The sequence below is a fragment of the Protopterus annectens genome, chromosome 7.part0 (genome assembly GCF_019279795.1).
Source record: "Protopterus annectens isolate FY-2018-M chromosome 7.part0, PAN1.0, whole genome shotgun sequence".
Lineage (NCBI taxonomy): Eukaryota > Metazoa > Chordata > Ceratodontiformes > Protopteridae > Protopterus > Protopterus annectens.
In genome coordinates, this window is record NC_056739.1 from 442503426 (window position 1) to 442526169 (window position 22744).

Consider the following 22744-nt stretch of genomic DNA (forward strand, 5'->3'; position numbering starts at 1 on the left):
AATTACTCATTACTTTATTGAACTTATGTAGTTTTATCACTTTTACATTTATTATTTTGAATTGTAAATACTACAGTAGTCACAGCTCATATTTTTGCATCCTCACAAATATGGTCACTTTTTGCACATATCCATATACATCATCCTGACTTATAAATCAAACTATAAACTTGTGAACTTTTCCTTTAAACCCGGTGGTATTCCTCCTAAGACTTCTCAAAAGAAAGCCTTCAGTTACTTAATGACCTAAATAAATTCCATTGCAATCCTCCTGCAGTAGTCCCTATTGCAAAAAACACTATTCATGTGTTTGTTCCCACTTAAATAGCTGCATTGATGAGGTACTTTCTATCCACAACAAATATAATGAGAAATTTAAAAACAAACCCATATGGAGGAATACCAGTCTAAATTATATAATGAGAAAGAAATTGCTTAATACTTATTGGGTCTCATTTTACCTACCTTAAAAGCACACTTAAGCAAACTATTAACCTCAAAGATGAGCACGAACTTAAAATAGCTACATAAACTAGAAATAGCTACAAATCATTCTGTTACTGTCAGGAAATTAGATCAAACACCTGACAATATTCAGAGCTAGTCCACAATAATACTGCACACTCTGGACAAAGGAAATAAGTAGTATCCTGGGTGACAAATTTAGTGCACATTTTACTTTACCCACAGTTACAGCTGTTTCATAGATTCCATCTATAGAGCAAGTTGTCTCAGCCCTCAAAAGTTAAGAGCACCCCATCCAGGGCCCCTGATAATATTCCAGGTTTCCTGATTATCAGTACCAAGTATGACCTGTTTTAACTGCTGCTTAAATACTTCTAAGCATCTTGACTGATTACATTCATGAAACGTGGACAATTTTTTCATGCTGTTACATGAACCCTAGTCTCACAAGCTTCATATATAAATCATGGAACATATTTCATACCTCATGAATCTAGACATTTAAAAATATCTTGACCCTGGACCCTCATTATCTGGATTTCATCAAAGGAAGGTCCTGCCTTTTTTAATCTAATTTCTTTAACAGTCACAAAAGCAGTGGCTAGTTATACATTACATACAGCAGATCTGGATGGGTCCAAGGCCATTAACATTATTCCCCATGTAGGCATTACTGACATCCTTGTTAAGTCTGAATGTAAATGCTTATGTTATGCAATAGATACCTAAATGGTTGTCTGACAGAATGCATGTTTTTAGAGTCACAGGAGCCACTTCTGCAAAACAAGTTGCCAGTGCAGTACCATAAGGGTTAGACTTTGACCTTCTTCCATTTGGCAACTGATTTTCAGACCTGCATGCCAACACTCTTGGCTTATGTTTATCTAAGTTTGCAGGTGACTGTAAACTGGATGCTATGCCATCTTTCACTGATTAACAATGGCTCCAACATGGATTAGAATCTGTTAATATTTGCTGCAAATTCTCTAAATCCAAATAAGTCTTCATTGTGTTTATTTGTATTTCATTAAACCAATTATTTAATATAATGCACCTTTTGTCATGCATTTGTCTAAACATATCACTCAGCTTATGAGATCACAAAGTAGACTCAAAAACCTTAGTTATCTGGGAAGGCTGACAGCTGTTTCCATACCTCTCAAACTGTGCACCACAAGAAATCTGGACAAAGCTAAATTTAATGGGGGTACAAAGGCCCAAAACAAGGGATAAACTTTAAATATTGCTTGTATGATCTTAGAAAGTTGCTAGAATAAAAGTTTGTGTGTTGCCATGCATTTTCTGAAGGATATGAAGACTGAAAGTTAAATGACTGTCATCAGATTCTGACAATAAAAGACCAAACTATTTCACAGCGTGTTATAAGCACAAACAAGCAATACCACTGTGATGGGATATATTAGAAAACAAGGGCATACACACTGTTACCTCTTTTGAAGGCTAGCAATGCAAGCTTGAGAGATGGCCAAGGAGTCATGGCTGATCCTCAGGGCACTGTACATCACATACCATCTCTGGAGAATGCTGTAGCAGACAAGCCAGACAGGACAAAAGCATATGCCATTGAACGGATGCTAAACAGGGATGTATTTAGGGAGAGGTTACAAGTAGCATGTGCCAGATGTAGATCTTTTTTCTTGTTTAGAAAACTGACAATTGAGCAAGTTTGTCTTCAGGGTACTACCACATAAAGCCTGGGCAACCGATGTTTTCTCCATAACCTGGGAAGGTCTAGTTCTATGCTTGTCCACCAATGTCCCCTAGGATGTATAGAGAACATAAGGAAGGACTGCCCAGAAATGCAACTGATATTATTTTGGTGTAAGTAACATTGTTCCTCTCTCCTTTTCATTTGAGTATGGAAAGATCTGGTCCAGTTGTTTTCATGTGTGGACCTCTTGACAGAACATGAAATCTGTAATTTACCTCAACAGGAAAACATTAAGGGTAACGGCACTCATCACCTTTAAGGAGATTTCTGAAGACAAGCTTAATATCTTAAGGAAGACCAGGAATCCATTTAGCAAAGTGGGAAAGCTGCTCTATTTTGTGCAACTACAGAGGGCAGGACACAAACTCAGTTAGTAGACATGCAGCCCAGGTGCCTAACCAATTACCCAGTTTGCTGGAAGCACTGTCTGGGATAAATGTCTTGCTCGTGATCACACAGTAAGCAAAGATCATGCCAAATTCTACAGCAGGTAACTCATTAACAGTCCATAGCTTTAATATACTGTACTAAATGCCAGACAGGAGTTAAAGCAAAGACCACAAAATGTTGCAACCTCGGCTTTCTCTATGATGAAATATCGAAATTCACTTTTACTGCATCACCACTGACTTTTATACGGCAAATAGCATCAGTAAGAGGCATTGCGGAAATTGAGCATGGTATCTCAACATGTTTCTCAGTTACTACTGCAGTTTTGCCATATGAAGACTCACAAACAAAACTATAATCATACAGCAAGATGTGCCTCAGGACTCTTAGGAACCCTATGGCAGTGATATGATTGAAATTTTGAAGATTTTGCTGGAATACTAAGACACAAAAGATCTTGACCTAGGGTAGAAATTCTTTGTTTCTTAGTATCTCTCAACACTCTTAGGATCATTAATTATTTGAGGTACTAGTTTAGAAGCTTTAGATAGAACCCCATGAACTGCAAAATGTAAGAGTAATTCATAGAGCCTACTGGATTTCCTGTAGGAACATTATGTAATATAATCTTCCATGAGTGGGTAAAATGAATGCTCTTTGTCTGACAAAAGTTACTAATGCTAGGCACTTTCTAAAGACTCTGGGTTCATCAGATAAGCCATGAAGCAATAGGGTCTGAATGGAGAGAGGAGTCCAAATAGAGAGATGATAAGTCAGCAAGCAAAGGAGAGCAGTATTGAAACTGAATTCATCCTCAAGTCTTAGTGAGTACCTTCACAAGGTGGACCCTGTTTTTGACAAATCTGACCAAGATGACACTGATATATAGACTGTGTTTTATATAGTACATATCATGGACAGAAGAAGGTCAAAAATTAAAAAAGATAGCTGGGTGCAGAAGACCCAGGTTAAAAGGTGCTCCATCTTGGTAGGTGCACTGTTGACAGGACTGGAAAAAATGACAGCGTAGAATCCTTAAAATACAGAAACATTGCTACAATGGGGCCAGGCCCAGGGGGAGGATAGCTCCCCTGTTGTAGAAGGAAGCAGCGGTCCACAAAAATCACAAAACCTGATAAGCCAAAGAAGAGCCATAAAAATGATAGAGTGGTCTACTGAGGATAAGAAGGGCATTATGTATTGTTACTATTACGCAAAAAGCCCAGCATTTCCAGACACAAGATATACAAAAAGATTGAGAGAGAAATTAGAGTAAAGAAAAATACTTCCACAAGAAAAACTGTCAGAAGCTTCAAATAAAAATTTGTGTTCATTAATGCAATACATTTGTGAAAAACAGTATATTAACCAAGAAACTTTGATCTGTTTGGAAAAAGAAGCATCTGAGGAAGTGCATAAATATAAACAACAAAGCCTAGAGGTATTTGAAAAGTATAAAAATGAAATATGGACATGGGAAAGAAAGTGAGATCTGATATGGTGCAATATTTATGCAAAGTCATCAAAAGTCAAATTAATTAATAAAAAAAAGAAGGCAGCCCCAAAGATATTCGAAGGGAAATACAAGCAATGGCATCCAGATATGGAACATTTCACAATAAAAAAATAATATCAGAAAGAGAAAATGTAGACAAGAAGAATAGTAAATGAGAAGTTAAAATATAGAATTTGAAGTTATGGAGTGCATGTGAAGTGAAGGATTTGGTGTAGAAGGTCTAACACAGGATACATCACAGCATGATGGAACAAGTCCCCAAAGTAAGGCGAAACAGGAAGATCAGGAGACATCTGAAGAAGAAATACGGACATGGGAAAGAAAAAGAGATTTAATATTGTGTAATATTTGTGTAAAAGGGAAAGCAAAACTAATCAATACACAAACAGCAGCACCAAAGATATTTGAAGAGAAATATAGGCAAAGGAAACCAGACATGGAAAACTTTACAATACAAAAAATAAGAAGACAAAAAGGAAAAGTAGAAAAGGAGATTAGTAATGGAGAAGTTAAAGAAATAGAAACTGAGGTTATGGAATACCTGCGAAGTGAAGGATTCAGTGTAGAAAATCTAACTCAGAAAGCACCACAGCAGGATAGAGCAATGGACATCCAAATTAAGGAGTAACCAGTTGAATGGGAAGCAACTAGTCTGTTGCCATATGAAAATACTTTGGACCCTTCCACAGGAAACCAGTATAAATGTTCACTTGAAGCTGGACAGCAAGAGAAAGAAAAGGAAACTGTGGCAACTCTGAAGCAGTCAATGTTGAGGAGTGATAGGCCAGTGAGTTCCCATATGCCAGAGCAATGGATGACACAGGATGAAAGTGAAGAGAATGTGACACAGGAAGATGCTATAGAACTCTCTATAGAATGCTCACAGGAAATGGAAAACAAAAAATGTGCCCTCACTTTAGAAGAAAATAAGCTAAGAGTTGCTTGATTTAATAGAGATAGATAGACTTATTAAGATCAATGAAAGAAATAGACTGAAGAAGGTCAATAAAAACCCAAAAAGTCAGAAGTTTGATAAAACAAATGAACATAGTAATTAGGACTGTCCATAGAGATTCATGCAATATAACAGAAGTAAACAGGATATATTACTGTGCAGCTGAATTAATAACAGATAAAATTATACTGCAAGAACGCAGGGTACTAGGGGAAAGGAAGGGGTGAAATTGAACACCATCATGAAAGTATCAAATAGAGAAAACTATAAAGCAATTAAGACAAGAAGTGTCACTGTTAGAAGAGTATAGAAGAGGGAACAGATAAACAAAAATACTCAGAAAGACAGACGTGATAAAAGCAATGCACAGTATTATAACGGATCAAGATTTATCATGCACTATCACACAGGCAGAAAGCTTAGAAGATACATAGATAAATATAAAGGAAAAGTCTAAAACAAGCAATTTATTCATGACCCAAAAAAGTTTTATAGAGAATTGGAAAACAAGATAAAAGGAATTGAAAGACCACCAAAAAAAAGAAGAAATAGATATATTTTGGAAAAGTATTTATGAAGATCCTGTGGCGCATAACAAAAATGCTTAATGCATATAAGAAGTAAAAGAAATTATAAGTTCAAAGGTACAGGATATGAAACGGGATGAACTAACAGCCAGAGAGATTGAAACAAAGTTGAGAAAAGCCTCTAATTGGAAAACTCCAGGCCCAGATGCTGTGCCTAACTTCTGGTTAAAGGTATTAACATTTTTGTACGCAGATTTAACCATGAGTAAGAACTATTTATATGCACACCCAGAACAGACAACAGCCTGGTTAGCAACAGGAAAAACAATTCTTCTACTTAAGAGTGAACCTGCAAACTACCCTAAAAATTATACACCAATAGCTTGTCTTCCAATGATGTATAAACTATACACTAGAATTGATGCCAACAAAGTTTATAGTCATTTAAACTCAAGAAAACTCAAGTATGGCAATACAATAAAAGGGCAATAAAAGAAAGTCATATGGAAGAAGGTATCATTTGTTGTTAAATAAAGTCATAGTGGAGAACTGTAAAAAGGGGAAGAATCTAAGTAAGGCATGGATTGACTACAAAAAAGCATTTGACAGTATCCCACATTCATGGATAAAAGAGTGCTTAAAACTGTATAAGATACATCCTACACTGATAAACTACATCACAGCAACCATGAAACAGTGGCAAACCACTTTGCAGTTAAGCCATGATAAAGGACAAGCATTATTCCAGGGATAAAAGTCCAAAGGGGGATATTCCAGGGTGACTTACTATCACTGCTGCTATTCTGCCTTGTCTTTAACCCATTAAGCTGTCTACTTAACAGCTTAGGCCATGGCTATAATTTGGCTCCTAGCAAACAACAAAGTATAAAGACTTCTCATCTTTTCTTTGTCGATGATTTAAAACTGTATAGATCATCAGATGAAGAACTGAAAGCACAACTGCAAGAAGCCAAAACGTTTTTATATGATATAAGAAAATCATTTGGTCTTGATTAATGTGCAAAAGGAACCTTTAAAGCAGGAAAGTTGCAACACCAAAAAAACATCAGTTTGGGACAAGAATGTGATATAAAAGAACTTGAGCAAGAGGGAATGCCTAAATATTTGGGAATTGATGAAGGATCAGCAATAAAACATGAACAAATGTGAATAAAACTTAGGAATATTTTAGAAGACTTAAATTAATTCTGAAAACAGTGTTGACATCTAAGAAAAAAATTCAAGCTATAAACCAATTTGTTCTTCCTGTCCTAACTTACAGTTTTGGAGTGATTGACTGGGCCTAAAAGGTGTTGGATAGATTAGATAGGAAAGCAAGAAGGATACTTCATGCTCAAATGATTTATAACAATCAGTGCATACCAAGATTATATATTCTCCATTCCGAAGGAGGTATGGCCCGCCTTGAAACTGATTACATATATAGATCTGCAATCGTGGGACTGCATACATATCTGCTGACATCACAAGACCCAAACATAGTGAAAGTTTTGAAATATAAGGAGAATAAATCTAAGATGACTTCCCTGCTTAGTCTAGCAGAAGCATATCAGCATCAAGCAGGAATGGAAATCAAACCAGAAGTAGATAAAAATCAGGCACCAAATGAATGTGCCAAAAAAACAAAAGAAAGAATCTTAGGTGAAGGATCAGATGAGAAGGCAAGAAATGTTGAAAATGCATAAATATAGTTGCAAGTATAGAAAACTCTTCGAAAAACCTCATGTTGATCAGAATCAAATGTAGGAATAGTTAAGGAGAGGTGAATTCAAACCAAAAGGTGAACGGTCAATATTGGCAGCCCAAGATAGTGGGCTATGTACACATTGGTTTACAAAGTCCATTGAACATGTGGGAGAAGCAGACAAATGCAGGTTTTGTAAAATAGAATTTTAAACAATTGCACACCTTGTTGCTGGTTGTTACATACTAATGGCTGAAGGACTGTACACTGAAAGGCATAATAATGTGGCAAGATTGTTGCACTGGAGATTGTGAAAATATTATGGTATTGAAGTAGCTGAAAAACACTGGAAACATAAGCTGCAAAGCATCATAGAAATTGATGAAGTCTGCATCACATGGGATCACCCATTACCAACAGTTCCAAAGACAGATGCGAGAAAACCAGATAAAGTGATCCATGAAAAGAAGACAAAAGTAGCTTTAATCATAGAAATCATTATGCCCAGTGACTACAGTGTCTTTTGTACAGAGAGACACAAAGTCATAAAATATCATGATTTGCAGGCAGAAACAAGTGCAATCTGAAAGAAAGATACCCAGACAGTTGCAATAGTAGCAGGAGCAACGGGTCTTATAAAAAAAGAATCTACAGCTGTATTTAGATATGTTACCAATACATGTAACTCCATACGTATTGCAGAAGGAGACATTACTGGGCACACTGCGGGTGCTGTGCAGAACACTTCTGGTTGACATCAAAGATTGACAGTATGCTAATTTCATGAACGTTAATCATACTTTGACTTAGGAATAGGGTCCACTCCTGACATGGTATAAGAAATCCAAGAGACTTGGAGAAACTAAAAAAAGCAAGACGATATAACAAACCTACTGGCCAGTAAATTCAGCACCAACTATACCACCCCCTCTCTCTCTCTCTCGTTCAAGCTTCCCTCAGGAAATATCATAAAATATAACCCCCCCCCCCGCTATCACTAAGAAACAAGTCCTTAATGCTCTCTAACATCAAGAAAACTGCATCAATAAGCCAAGACAATATCCCAGGATGCCTTATAAATATCATGAAACATGACCTATCAGGCTCTCTGGAATTACTATTTAACTGTAGCCTCCAAACAAGCTTCAGCCTCATGAATAGAGAACAGCAACAGTCATCCCTCTGCACAAAGGTGGGCCATCTACAGAACCTGGAAATTACAGACCCATAAATCTCACTAGTCTTATATGTAAAGCCATGGAAAGAATCATCATAGAAATGCTCAGTAGTGATATACTAAACCTCCAGACACTGGACCCAACCTAATTTGGTTTCATCAAGGACTGGTCATGCCTACTCAACCTGGTGGACTTCTTTGAGAAGGTCAGCAAAGCAATTGATGAGGGCAAAATGGTTCATACTGCCTATCTTGATCTGGCCAAGGCATTTGCCACAATACCCTACTCAGACATTGTTGATAGACTCAAGAGGTTAGATACAAACCTGTATGTCACAATGGATAGCCAACTGGCTCACAGACAGCACCCAGAATGTGACAACTCAGGAGTCTGCTTCTACAAAGAGGCCAGTCACAAGTGGAGTCCCTCAGGGATCAGTCCTTCGGCTGCTCATTTTTGGTATTTACTTCTCTGAAGTCAAGGCCAATGTCAATGGTCCCTGGATGATTAAATCTGCAGATGATTGCAAATTAGGAGCTGTCATTGAATCCCACACTGACACAAGTGTTTTCCATAAAGGGCTGACACAGACAAACAACCGGTGTCAGAACAATGAACTAAAACTAAATGCCAAGAAATGCATAATAGTATCCTTCAGGAAGTCATCCACCCATGATAACTATGATATTGACAACACACCCCTTAGAGGTGACCCAGTAGTCAGGGACTTTGCGAAACACATAGATAGTAATCTAGCCTTTGACCATCACATGTCTACAGTAATGAGGAAATTGTTGTGCAACTTATAAGCAAAGGTATGACTTCTAAGTCCAAGGAAGTCATTGTTCCACTGTGTTCTGCATTCATCAGACCTATCATTGAGTACAATGCCCCCTTTGATATGTACCTAATCAGACATATACAATAATTGGAATGTCCACAGATGTTCTTCACTAAAAGAATAAAGGGCTTAAGTAATATGTCCTATGCAGACCATCTCAGGGCCCTATCCCTGTATACTTTTTCAGATGCCCTTTAACAGGGCATTGTTAGACACTACTCTGATGGACCTCTTGCATATCTACAAAATAAACGGCACCAGAATTATCCATTCTAAAGACTTAAACCTTTCCTGTGATATAAATAGGACCTGCTGAGAGATAGGCATGTATCCTAGAGACTACCTCATCTCTGGAACAGGTGCTCCATCCATGTAAAGCAGAGTTCCTCTTTAACCCAACTCAACTGCATCTTGGACAATTGGAAGGGGGACAGGAAATGTATCCCTGGTTTAGCACCTGTGTCTCTAATGGACACAGGCAACCTGTAAATAGTTCCTCTCTCAGGCCCCTGCTTGTAAATGTTTCAGCTCCTAAGCCACTGCTTACACTTATCAAGGGTATCAGAACTTGTCAAAGATTTGGGATGCATGGCTAGGCTTAAAAAGGCCATTGTGGTCATTGTTCTAGTAAACACTACATGTTCCTCACTTGGCTGACGCCCACCACCCTCTCCCCTTACTCTTTCCCTCTGACTTCAGCTTCATCACCAAAGAATGCAACTTCTTTAGCTTCTGTCAAGTTCCACCTCTAATTCTAACCCCTTAGTCAGTATGCATATGTCACTGCTAGGACACTCTGTTATCTGTCCGCTAAAATTTACTTTTCTCTTTACACCTCTACTCTTACTTTATACTTAAACTACTTACACCTCCTGCTTTTCTTACTTAACCTGTTATCCAATTCCCCATCTCTGTCTCTTATCCTGCTACTATACTCCCTACTATGTCTAATCTTTGCTCTCTTTGTTGCTATACTCCCTACTATAGCTAACTTGCTCACAACTCAACTGTATAAAGCAAAAATGCAACCCTCTACTAACAATGTTCACCATGATGTAATGTCTCAACCTAAAACTGTAAAAGATGTGTTCAGTCTATGTAAATATGTTAAATCTTAAGCTTCAATGCTATGTTACTAGTCAATGTTAAGTCTGAAAACATCTATGTAAAGTTGAATTAAGCTTGAATGCTATGCTACTCGTCAATGTTACATTTGGTACTATCTATGTACATTTGCATTAAGCCTGAATGCTATGCCACTAGTCAATGTTAGATTTGGTACTATATATGTAAATTTGCATTAAGCCTGAATGCTATGTTACTAAATAATGTTAAGTTTGATAATATGTAAAATTGAATTAAGCTTGAATGCTATGTTACTAGTAAATATTAAGTTTGGTACTATCTATGCAAAGTTGAATGCATATGTATACACCTTATATTTTGCTTAAAATTTAACTGTGGAGCTTTTCTCCCTGGGCCTTCGCTGAAAATGGGCATGCATCCAGTCTGACTTTCCCAGTCAACACATGTAAAATAAATAAAAATGAATAAATAACTAAACCTATGGGTGAGGAAGTTGACTTTCCCCGCAGTCCTGTGAATCAACACTAGTTTAAGTGTTATATGGCATGTTGCAACTATGGGAGGTATGGGAACCATATATTGCTTAAGCCAGGAAGGAGGCAGTCCAGAAGCAAGTAAAATTCTGCCCTAAAGGAGCTCCTTAGGATAGTGGTACAGTACAGAGATTCCCAGCCACTATGGAGGAGGGTGGCAAGGGCTGACTAGCATGACTTCCACAAAAGCTGCTCCATAACATACAACACTTATTTTTAGAGAACAAACTTACTAATAGGGCTCTGTCTCAAGCTGGGAATCAATGGGACATGGGCTCCCTCACTCCCCTGGGGGGTGAGACTGCCTCTATGTTCAGTGAGGAATGAATAAACCAATAGGGAGAGGGTATTGAAGAGGTACTGGTTTGGAGATTCATGTGGGACTGAAATAAATAAAATATGAATTGTCAGCAAATTGTTTGACAGAAAATACTGATTTATTTATTTGTTTATTTATTTATCATTTGTTTAGTGGGGTGCTGCAACTGGTTCCACAGAACCCATTTTCGGCAGAGGCCCGGAGAGAAAAGCTCCATATACAGTACAATACAAATACAGTATAGTCCACAAACAATACATGTGTCATGATGAGTACTTTACAAGAATAAGCTGATTGAACGTAAACTAGGTTACAAGATATACTACACATCTGGATAATTCTATAGAGTTATATCATTATAGACAATTTTAATCATTCTAACAACTGATAGAAAATAAGGCTGAGCAGTGAAACCCTAATCATAGAATCTGACTGCTGGGATAAAGGCTTTCTGCTTGTTATATAGGTTAAAGCTATAACTAGGATGACATACATAAACAACTGAAGACTCAGGGAATGAAATAGGCCATGGCACTGCTGAAACTTACTATGATGTGTATTAGTCAGAACTGATGTCCTGATTTCTATTTTTCATGGTACAAAAGTATTAAAACTTGCCTAGTGCTTAGTTTGCAAATCTAATCACTCCTGCATCACTGAAAGCGCCCCCTAAAATACACTACAGTTTATGAAAAGGCATTGTCTGTAGATCTCTAATGGAAGATGAATCAAAAAATGTTTCATTTATCACAAATGTTTGTACTACAAGTCCCTTCTTACATGAACACTTAATCCTCAGGAATAAAAACCAGGGCTGTAGCTGTCATGCTGTAAAGGAAACATAGGGAAAAAACGAAGCAGCAGTAATATGGTGACTGATCAGAATGCACTTCCTCATTCTGCTAAAGCAGATGATATGCTGATATTATAAACTGCTATTAGGTAACTGCATGAGAAACCAAACAGTTATAATTTGGTAAACGGAAGAGATTAGGTCATCCTGACCCATCCTTACACTTAGCTATGCTTGGATACCCACACTGCACTGCTAGTTGATTACTGAAATGGCTGGTAACTTATACAGCTTAGGAGTAATATTGTTGATTATACCATTGCAGTTATGTACTATGAAGCATGCTCGTATCTCCAGCTGGGTTCCACTCTTCAGTACTTTATAAGTCTCCTTGGAACAGTACCTTCAGAGACTTAGAAAATGCTTAATTCGTCATTTTAGCCAGAAAGCTGCCAATTAAACAATTTTACTTCCTGGCAAGAAGCATACCCTGGTGTACTCACACATTACTTTAAAGATTTACTCTTTCCCGTCTCCGCAAGTCAAATATAAAAATATCTCTATTCCCAGTTATCAAAGCAGTCTTGTTCAGCAGTTTCAGGTAATTTTCAATGTTTACAGTAGAAAGAGGCTATAAAAATTTAAGGGATCTATATTCAGATTGGTTGTTAATCAATACTTCTCTGTTTATATACAGGAAGCTAGTTATTTACAAGCAGTGACATGAAGCACACATATAAACTGTAAAATAGGAAGATATTTTCAAATCTGAGCATTGTTTTTTTAAGTCTGGCTGTAGTTAATATTGTGGTTCTAACAGATGCTTTTTTTTTGTAGGTGGATTAAAAAAATGACAGTACAGTTCGGCAATTAGCAACGTCATCTCAAACATTTGGCTTTATCAGTTTGATTATTGACTGAATTGCTTTCACTGAGCAGTTTACATGCTAATCTTCACACAGGTATGTTTGCCATGATCTTTTTCTCTTTCATTCCAAACGCACATACATATTGACTGAGGATTCTAAAATGGCCTTGTGTGTATATGTCTGTATGTGCAAGTGCTTTGAGATAGACTGGAGCAGGAGTATCCAACAGGTGGCCTAAGAGCCATAATCCATCCCACCAAAGCATTTTCTCTGGCCATCATATGTCCAATAACAAACTGTTCTGAATGGACAGATACATGGTAAAGTGCCCCGGGCACCTCCAAAAAAAACTTGCCAAGTATGGGAAGTGGCTCCTGAGTCAAAAAGGTTGGACACCCCTGAATTGCAGTCTTGCCCAAGACATGTTATTGCCTTGTATGCATTTTTTAACTCAATTTTATTTGAGTTAATAAAACTAACAAATTAAAAGCAGTAAAACAGAACAAAAAATTACAAGCAAGAAATAACAACTCAACAGAAATAACTATGTACACTATGTACATGCTTGGCAAATGGAACTCCCACATAACAGTTCCCATGTTAGCACTAATAAGGGTCTATATCAGTTCATTGCAATGCAATTGCAGCAAGCACCAGATCATTGACCCTCATTCAGCGGAAATCATTTCAGCAATTTGCTGAATGTACCAAGGGCAAGTAAATAATTGCCCTACAGCACAACTTTGCCCTTTTCTCCACTGTAGCGTGATCATGGAGTTGGTATATATAGTTGGGAGAGTAGGTTAGATTTGAATAGTTGTTGGTCTGTTGTGCTGTAGGGCAAGTATTTACTTGCCGTTGGTAAATTCAGTGACTTGCTGAAATGATTTTCTCTGAATGAGAGTCGACGATCCGGTGTTCACTCCAATTGCATTACGACAAACTAATATAGACCCCACTAATAAACATGGTTGCATTAAAGTACTCTTACACTGTATAAAATCAGAGTGGAACACAAAAAGATTTCCCAGTTATTTTTCATTCCTCTGGAATATCATCATCACTAGTTCAGTCTTTGAAAGAATACATACATTTAGAAAGATGTCTAAGATATTGATTGAACTCCCCCCATAGCAACTTGGGATGTAGATTTCCATATTTTAGTACAAAACAATTTCACCATACTAGACAGAACCCAACAAGGCTCTTATATTCCTCAAGCTGAAGCTAATGGTCAGGGAACCAAGTCCTATATCCTTCTTCAATGCCCATAAATTTTAAGGCAATCCCAAAACATATGAAAGTTATATATGAATGTGAGGACACCTCCAAAAGCTCATAACCCCATAACCTAATTGTTTAGCAAACCTCAGTGGGGTTAAATACCATCAGAAGAAAAACTTAAGCTGCTGATCACTATAAATTGTCCATTGTGTCATATCTCCTCGGGAATGTCATCCTTATAGGATTATATCTTCACAGGACTGAAGAGTCCTTACAAGCCTAGCCAGTGCAACCCAACTTTACCTATTGTCTGGCCCCTAGGGACAAGGAGATGGCATAGGTTTGTGCATATGCCTTGAGTAATTTACAGATTGCCCCTGTCCATAAGAGAAATAAGTGCTAACCCAGGTGTGAATTTGCAGTTCCCCATCTATTGGTCCAAACCGTGTTCAAAGAGGGCTAGGGAAGGGCCTGTTCCAAAGAAGATGTCATTTTTGACATATATCTATCTCTCCAGCATGTTTTGTTTGAGTCACTGACTGGGTTTAGATCCCTAGTTTGGGTGACCTGCATGTTGTTTGTCTTGCAGATGTGTAGCAGTTCTATCAGGGCTAGATTTGTGAGTGTCTTGTAGGTCAGACATAGGTCACCCCTTAATAGTCGGTAGGAGACAGACTAAAATCCCTATTCCTTTACTCTATTTGCATAGGACATGTTGCTAACATCCTATAGTTTCTTTATAAGGACCCTCTGGGGTTGCCCAGTTGTTGCAAGTGCCTAGTAAAGTACATGCAAAATGTCTCATTGTACTTGATAATTGGTCTAAAGTTCAGGCTAGCATCTATCTGTGTACCCAGATCTCTCTCCTGAGTCTACTGTGAGGGGTGTGCTATTAATGTTGGAATTTGTAGGGATCTTTGGCTTCCCAAAGATTATGATATTGAATTTTTTCCCATTTAGTTTTAGGTTCTGGCTCTGGCACCAATCACTTGTCTAATTCAAACCCTCCTGAAGGATATCTAGATCGTTGGAGGATTTAAAGATTGCACCAGCTTGCAGTCTTCAGCAAAGTTTGTCATCCCCAGATGCCTTCCACATTGCCCTTAACCTGAGAGATATATGTTCCAAACAAGCGGTTCTAGCACAGAACCCTGTGGCACCCCACTAGTAAATGGCCCCTTGCTGGATTCACCCACCTTAACCACATGTGTCCTGTCCATTAGCCAATTGGCCATCCATCTGGTGACATAGGGATTTATGGCCATTTTTGAGAGTTTATTTATGCTATCACAGTGTGGTATTGTGTCAAGTGCCTTGACCAGGTCAAGGTAGGTGGTATGCACTGTTTTACTCTCATCCATGGTCCTAGTGACTTTCATAAAAGTCCACCAGATTTAGTAGGCTTAACCTGCCCTTGACAAAGCCAAATTGGGTTGGGTCCAGTGTTTAGAGGTTTACTATGTCCTTATTTATCAGGTCAATACTTATTCTTTCCATAGCCTTACATCTAAGACTAGTCAAACTTATCGGTCTGTAATTACCTGGGTCAGTTGATGGTCCCCCTTATTGGAGAGGGATGACTGTTGCTGTCCTCCACTCTGCTGGGACAAAGCCAGTCTGGAGGCTGTGGTTAGATATCCGACAGATCCTGATTCAAGCTGTTTAAGAGGCAACTTAGTATATTCTCGGGCCCCACTGACGCCATGTTTTTAGCTTTAGAGAGCACAGTGATAACTTGTTTAATGATGATTGGCAGGGGAGTGATGGAAGGTATTTCTTGGGAGAGACCTGGGGGTAATGGACAGGTGAAATTTGAGCTGAATTTATCAGTTAGTGGATTTACTGAATCTCCTGGCTGAGAATAGGTGATGCCATCCACAACTAAATCCGTACATTGTTAGGTGTTGCCCAGAGGATTGCAAACATAGCTGAAAAAATTACTTATGATCATCCTTAGCTTTGGAGGTGATTTTTGTCTGTCTGCTATCAGTGTCTTGACTAGTTCCCTGATTTACTGGTTTGGAGTAATGAGGGACTTTTTGCTCTATTGTGTTCATTCCCTTATACTTCTCATCAGAATTTTCTTTTGGTGTACAAGCTATTAATACCAGGTGACTTGTTTTTGTAGTTTGACCTGGTGCTATTTCAATCTGGAACTGTCATTTCTAGCAGTTGTCTATATGGCCAGACAGGACCTTTGTGTTTGCTTCTGCATAGGCTTCTGTGTTTTCTCGGTTTGGAGGAGCTTTGAAACTATCTAAACCATCACTTAATAAGAGGTAGTTTGCCTTAGAAAGTTTTTAAAGGTTTTGGATTTAGTTGGTGGGTCTAGCTTTACCTTTATTTCAAGGGACATGTGATCTTTGTGATCTGATCTTATCAGTGAAGACATCACACTTGGAGGGGGGGTGCAGATCTCGCCCATATTTGTGAGTACTAGATCTAGGATATTTGCACCCCTAGTAGAGATTAGCTGCTCCAGAGAATTTGAGTTTACTAACTCAAGAAATCTTTGGGCCTGCATGTTCTTGGTCATGTATGCTTCCCAGTTAATACAGGGGTAGTTAAAATCACCCACGAAAATGGTATTGGGCTGAATGGTGTGATTTTAGTAACTTCAGGTATAAATGATAGGTTTTCTAGTTCATGGTGGGGGACCTGTAGCTATCAAGAATATGGTAATGGATTCTTCCCATGGTTAGTTGAACATGGAGCAGCTCAAGCATGTCATATTGTTTGACCAGCCTTGAGTTGTGTTTATCTTTTATTTAAATAGATAAACCTCCACCTTTTGCTCTTTCATGTTCAGTGGGTGGTTGCAATGTATGAAAGGTGTTATAGCTGTGCACAGCAAGGGTGCTTTCTGTGTCTTTGAACTACATTTCAGTAACTGCACAGATGACTGCATTCTCTAGGTTGATAAACACTTATAGGGAATGCAAGTTCTTGCTGAGATTTCTAGAATTGAGCAGTAACACCTTTAGCTTGTCTGCTTGGCAATGCTTAAAAAAGGCACTGTAGGGGTGGAAAATGTTTTGACTGATATCCAAAAGGCTAGTGGTGACAGATGAAGACTGTCTTTGGCAAAGCAGTGTGGCCTGTTAACCATGTCCTCCCTGGCTAACAAGTATTAGACCCCTTTAGAATGACACCAGTAGCTAAGCCAATTAGTCTATCATTGTCTGTTGGTATTGTGGCATCATCCTTGGAGACAGTAGAATGCTGCTCAATGCTAGGTTAATACCTGCTTGTGATGCATATTCTGAGCGCTCAATCATGTCTCTTCATATAGTCCAAGGGGATGTTTCAGGTCATTCATACCCACATGGCCTATGACAGAGTCTTATTGGTACTTCAGGATAAGTGACCTGAATGTTTGCTTGATTGGTGGATCCTGGACCCTGACAGGCAACTAACTGTAACCTGCTGCTTATCTAGCCTGGTAAGAGGGATATCAGTGTATCTCACAATGGAATCTTCTATGACCAAAATATTGGGTTGTGATGTGTTTCAACTTATAGGCTTGGTAGTTGAGACACAATGAGATGTGGCTTTGTGTTATGATGGGAATTGTCTTGTTTGTGTGCATACAAAATTTCTGAGGACTGCACTTGAAAGGCCTTTGAGGTTTGTGTAAGTTGTATGTGAGCACCTCCTCACACGTGATTCTCTGTATCTGGTCCTTTGTGAGTGCACTTATTGGTATGTGTATGTCGCTGACAACCTGTTTGTTGCTTTTTGTGTCTGTATGTGAGAGTCTGACCTCCAGTGTCAATGTGTAACTACATCTCTCACATACTGTATTTGTCTGTCTGAGAATTAAGTAGTTGTAAGTGTTCAAAAGGTAATTGCTACATTGCCTCAGGATGTCCACATCCACCAAGTTAGATGTAGAGGCAGCAGAAAAGTGCCTACCCATGGTTGCAGGTCCTAATGTGTACTTTGTAAGGGATAGGAAGATGTTTGTAACTGGATGAGGGATGGGAGCTTACTTAGGTGTAATCTACAGCTAACCTATCCAGCAAAGCTGTCCAGCACCCAAACTAGATGTTCTTTAAGAAGCAACAGTCCTGGTGCTATAATAATGTAATGTAGACCTAAAAAGTCTTAACTAAATGCATTTATGCCGCTCACTATGCAAATTACCTGCCAAGTAGCACAGGACTGTGGTAAACTTTTGAAGCAATTTTTATAAGGAAATTTCAACTTCTGGTGATTGCATATATATATATATATATATATAAGGCACCACTAACTGCTGCTGTACAAAGAGCAGCTTTTTGCAATTGTAAGGCTTGTATACGATCAGAAAAGAAGCAAGTTTTACACTATCTATGCCCTAAGGTTAATCAGGTAAGAGCACAATGAGGTTTCTACCAAAAGTTAATAAAACAAAAAGCCAACACGCAATAGTGTAAGGTGCCTGTGAAATTATATTTATTCAAGCATGAATTAGGCAAAAACAGACCGGTTTCGGCCAAAAAATTACTAACCCTTCCTCATGTAATTTCACAGCACCTTACACTACTGTGTGCTGGCTTTTTGTTTTATTAATTGCATTCATGAGTTTTGGGGTCGTGCACTTGCCGTACTTGCAAGAGCTTTTTTTCATTCTACCAGAAGTTCCCAGCTCAGATAAGTGAAATCTGACCTCTTCTATCACAAGAGTGCAAACTTTGACCCTTTTAATGTAAAATGACTGCTTTGGAGCTCACGTGTTAAGGGACTACAAACAGATGCCTAATATTAGTTAAAAATCACTGACAATACTTACCATTCTGTATCAGTAAGGTATAAGTCCTCCTGTGATTTCCATCTATCTTCCACTAATTTTTTAATAGCCTTCGACTGGTTTTCCCATAGGTCCTTGTATACTGTTCCTGGTGGTTTATTATACCCTTTGCATTTCCCCTTTGACTCTAGCTGTGTTGTATGCTTGTTCCATATCTGCCTCAGCTGAGCATAAGTAAGCCACTTCTAACCGAAAAATCCATAACTAATTTTGATGGAATCACATTCTGCAAAACATTTGTTCTTCAAGGACAATCCCAAATGCGTTCACATCATTTATACACTGAGCTGCCTAAAACTCTCCATTTTTTACCAACATACCACCTTACCAATTGATGCCCCCAGATATCTTCTGAAGGACCATTACCTCTTTCAGATCATCCCATACTTTACAATCCTCATACAAAACATCCTGCAAAACTTTGAAATAGCTCAAAATTAATCCTAAGCACTGATTGCCTTGTCCCTGTAATCTTATGTTATCAAACTCCCCCTACAGTTATTTATCATCCTGATTAAGAGGGCTAGCTGGTATGCCACTGCATACCTCCTGAGGTGGGAAAGGCCCATTTCCCCCCAAATCTGAGGTAAATAAAAAATACCAGCAGAAATCATTTTCCCTTTAGTTCTCAAAACACTATCATTAATACAATCCTAAACAGTCCCTAACACAGGGTATGATATAGGGACATACAGGTTCTACAACAAATAAAGTACATGAGGCAGAATCATAATCCTTCCTGCATGAATCCTACCACTTAAAGGAACATAACTCCTTAACCTTATCATAGACTTTCTTCAAATTAATTTTAACAGTATTACCAAATGCATTGGAAACCACTATCCCCAGATAAACATATGATGTTACCCATAGTACTGACTCCACTTGCCTACCATTTTAAGTTTACGACTGTTGATTTGGCAGTATTACATCACAAACCTGAAACCACACCAAATGCCTCAAAGATGTCAAAAAACCCTTCCTTGTATGCATTTTTTACAAGATAAGCTACAACTCCCTGCAGCCCTTAACTGGATGCAGCAGGATCAGAAAATTAATGAATGGATGGATAGTTTATAAAAGTGTTTTTCTTGCATATCTTGCGAACTCTATAACCATATCATATGATAGTTTCAGAGGGCACAATTCATAGAATCTGTTGTACTGAAAGGTTTAGCTAAAGCAGATCATCATTGGAGAGCAGGGTTGGAGGCATGTAATTGCCAGATCTGTACCCCACGAGAATGAGGAAGACCCCTTTGCAAAACCTGAACTAAATTTAGCTTGACTGCCAATCACAGTACTTCAAGCTGTTATGTACTGTCACAGAGATGTGATCCAAAGACATGCATCTGGAGCATTTCTCCCTGGGCCGCCGCTGAAAACAGGCTCTGTGGAACCTAGTTGGATTTCCTGGTCAACAAAATGATAAATAAATAAATATAAAATAAATATCAGAGATTATCTGATTCAGCAAACCGGAGACTAAAGCTTTGGTCCAGTCACTATGTCACACAGTTTCACTAACCAGCCACACACTTGTTATCTTTCACTCGCAGAGTTTGAGCTTGATCTCCACTTTCAGTGTGAAATCTGCGTATTTTCCCCATGGTCATTTGATATTTCTCTGGCTATGCCTATACTGATCCAAAGATGTGTGGCATGCTGATCTCAACTGCCACAGAGCATGTGTACCTGTGCAGTATCATCAATGTATGACTAGAGATCCATTAAGCAATTCTGTTTTATACCCAGTGTTTTCCTTATGGAAATGTATGTTCATGATTCCATACTGGATTAAGCAGCTACTGATGATGGACTTAGACCATTATTAATGTTAAGCAAATATCTCTAACAAAAGCGAATATTGCATCTTTTATTTTAATTGGGCTAAATCCATTGTACTATATACTCATTTACAAGGCAGAGTTGTATGATATTACAAAGTATGGACATTTTATAGTAGCCAGGCATCTTAAACAGCGTATCCAGGGAAGTGAGAGGAAGACAGACAGCATGTAGATAGACATTCTGCAAACTGTAGCCAGGCAGCATTCAGAGGCCAGAATGGAACTCGAAATTATGAAGAGACAACAGTATTCATTGCACAGCCATGGTACACAGCATGTTGGCTTAATCCATACCTGTTGCTGCGAATAGTTTTAAGAATAAATTAAGTTCAAAAGAACAGTGGGAAGACACATGCATGGCTCCCAAATATTCAACAAACTCTAGAAGATTTAAGATTTTTGCCTGGAAGTGTTTGCATAGGTACTTTTATACCTCAACCAGACTCAAAAGAATTTTTCCTTGGGTAAGTGGCAAATGTTGGAGGTGTAATGGGGAAGAAAGAAGTACGTAGTAGCATATCTTCTCAGAGTGCAATGAGTTGAACGATTTTACAAAATTCCTGCAGAGCACTATGTCAGGAATACTGGGCGAGCAAATGAGTGTAATAAAGGAAACATTTTTTTGTTGCTAGGATACAGTATCTGAATTATCTAGACATAGTAAGGCCTTGTCTAATTCTGGTTGTTGCCAAAAAAGCAATTACTAGAAAATGGAAATCAAAGTCTAAACCAACCATACTTGAAGTAGCGAATATTGTAACAGATAAAAGTGGAATTGGGAGCTTCAGAAAATAGTAAATTACATAGAAAAAAAATAGAAATTTTGGGAATAATACATGCGGAAAAATGTTTTGGAGGAGGAATGAGTTTGAGAAGGCAGGAAATGAATCATTTGTGTAATGTTGGATTGATTTATATTGTATAGAACAATATATGTGATCAATGATTGTAAATGTGAATCTGTTAATATGGTTTGATTACTTTTATATAAATGTAAGTTTGTCTATGTCACAAATGATAATTTAATAAAGGTTGTTTAAAAAAAAGTAAAGAGTAAGCAGTGACATGTTTCTAAATTAGAATCTGTCATTAACTTTTTTTTTTTTTTTTTTTAAGATTACATATGAAGGTATTGCAAAAAATAAAAAATAATGTAAGGTCATATTATTCTAGTCCCAAAATTATTTAGTAGCACCTGGAGTAAAAGTACTACTGTAACCATATTAGACTCAGTATATAAGCAAACATTGTGAAGAGCCTTTAAGTAAAGCTGCAGTATATCTAACTACTGTGTAGGAAATTCATAATTTTTCATTTTTTTGAAGGAATGGGGGAGCGGCTCCAGTAGCACACAGAAGCTAGACTCTGTCCTTAAATAATTTTTGATTTTCAGGCTGCATCACATTAGGAAAGCATGTAAGCACTGACCACTAACAACCACTAAGTAATCTCAACTGAACAACTCTAACTGACTTATAACGGATTTGTCAGCAATCAGCATTTATAATACAGTTTCATGGGATACTGGAATATATAGGAAGAGATATAAATAACAAAAAGCAGCAAGGCCATGAATCTACAGGACTCCATGACTTTAAGGTCCAACACGAGATAGAGTCAAGTTAGGGGTCATGGAAGTGGAGAATGGTCTACATCTCAAGCCATATAGGCTGCCAAAAGTTATTTAATAGGTATACCGTTTAGGAAACAACTGGGAGGACTAAGTTAAATAAATGTTGTGTACCTGAGGGTAATTACAAGTAGCTTTTTTTCACAGAAAGGGTGATCTGTACATTGAACAGGATTGTTAAGGAGCATAAGATGTCAAAGGGAAATGCTGAAGAAATTCAGGAATGAATAGGACAGACATTCAGGATGCATGTCTCTGTGTAAATCTGGTAGATTAAGCTGTAATCTAAAAAAGATCTTTAACATATAGGAAATTACAAACAAGTCCCTCTCCAGACAA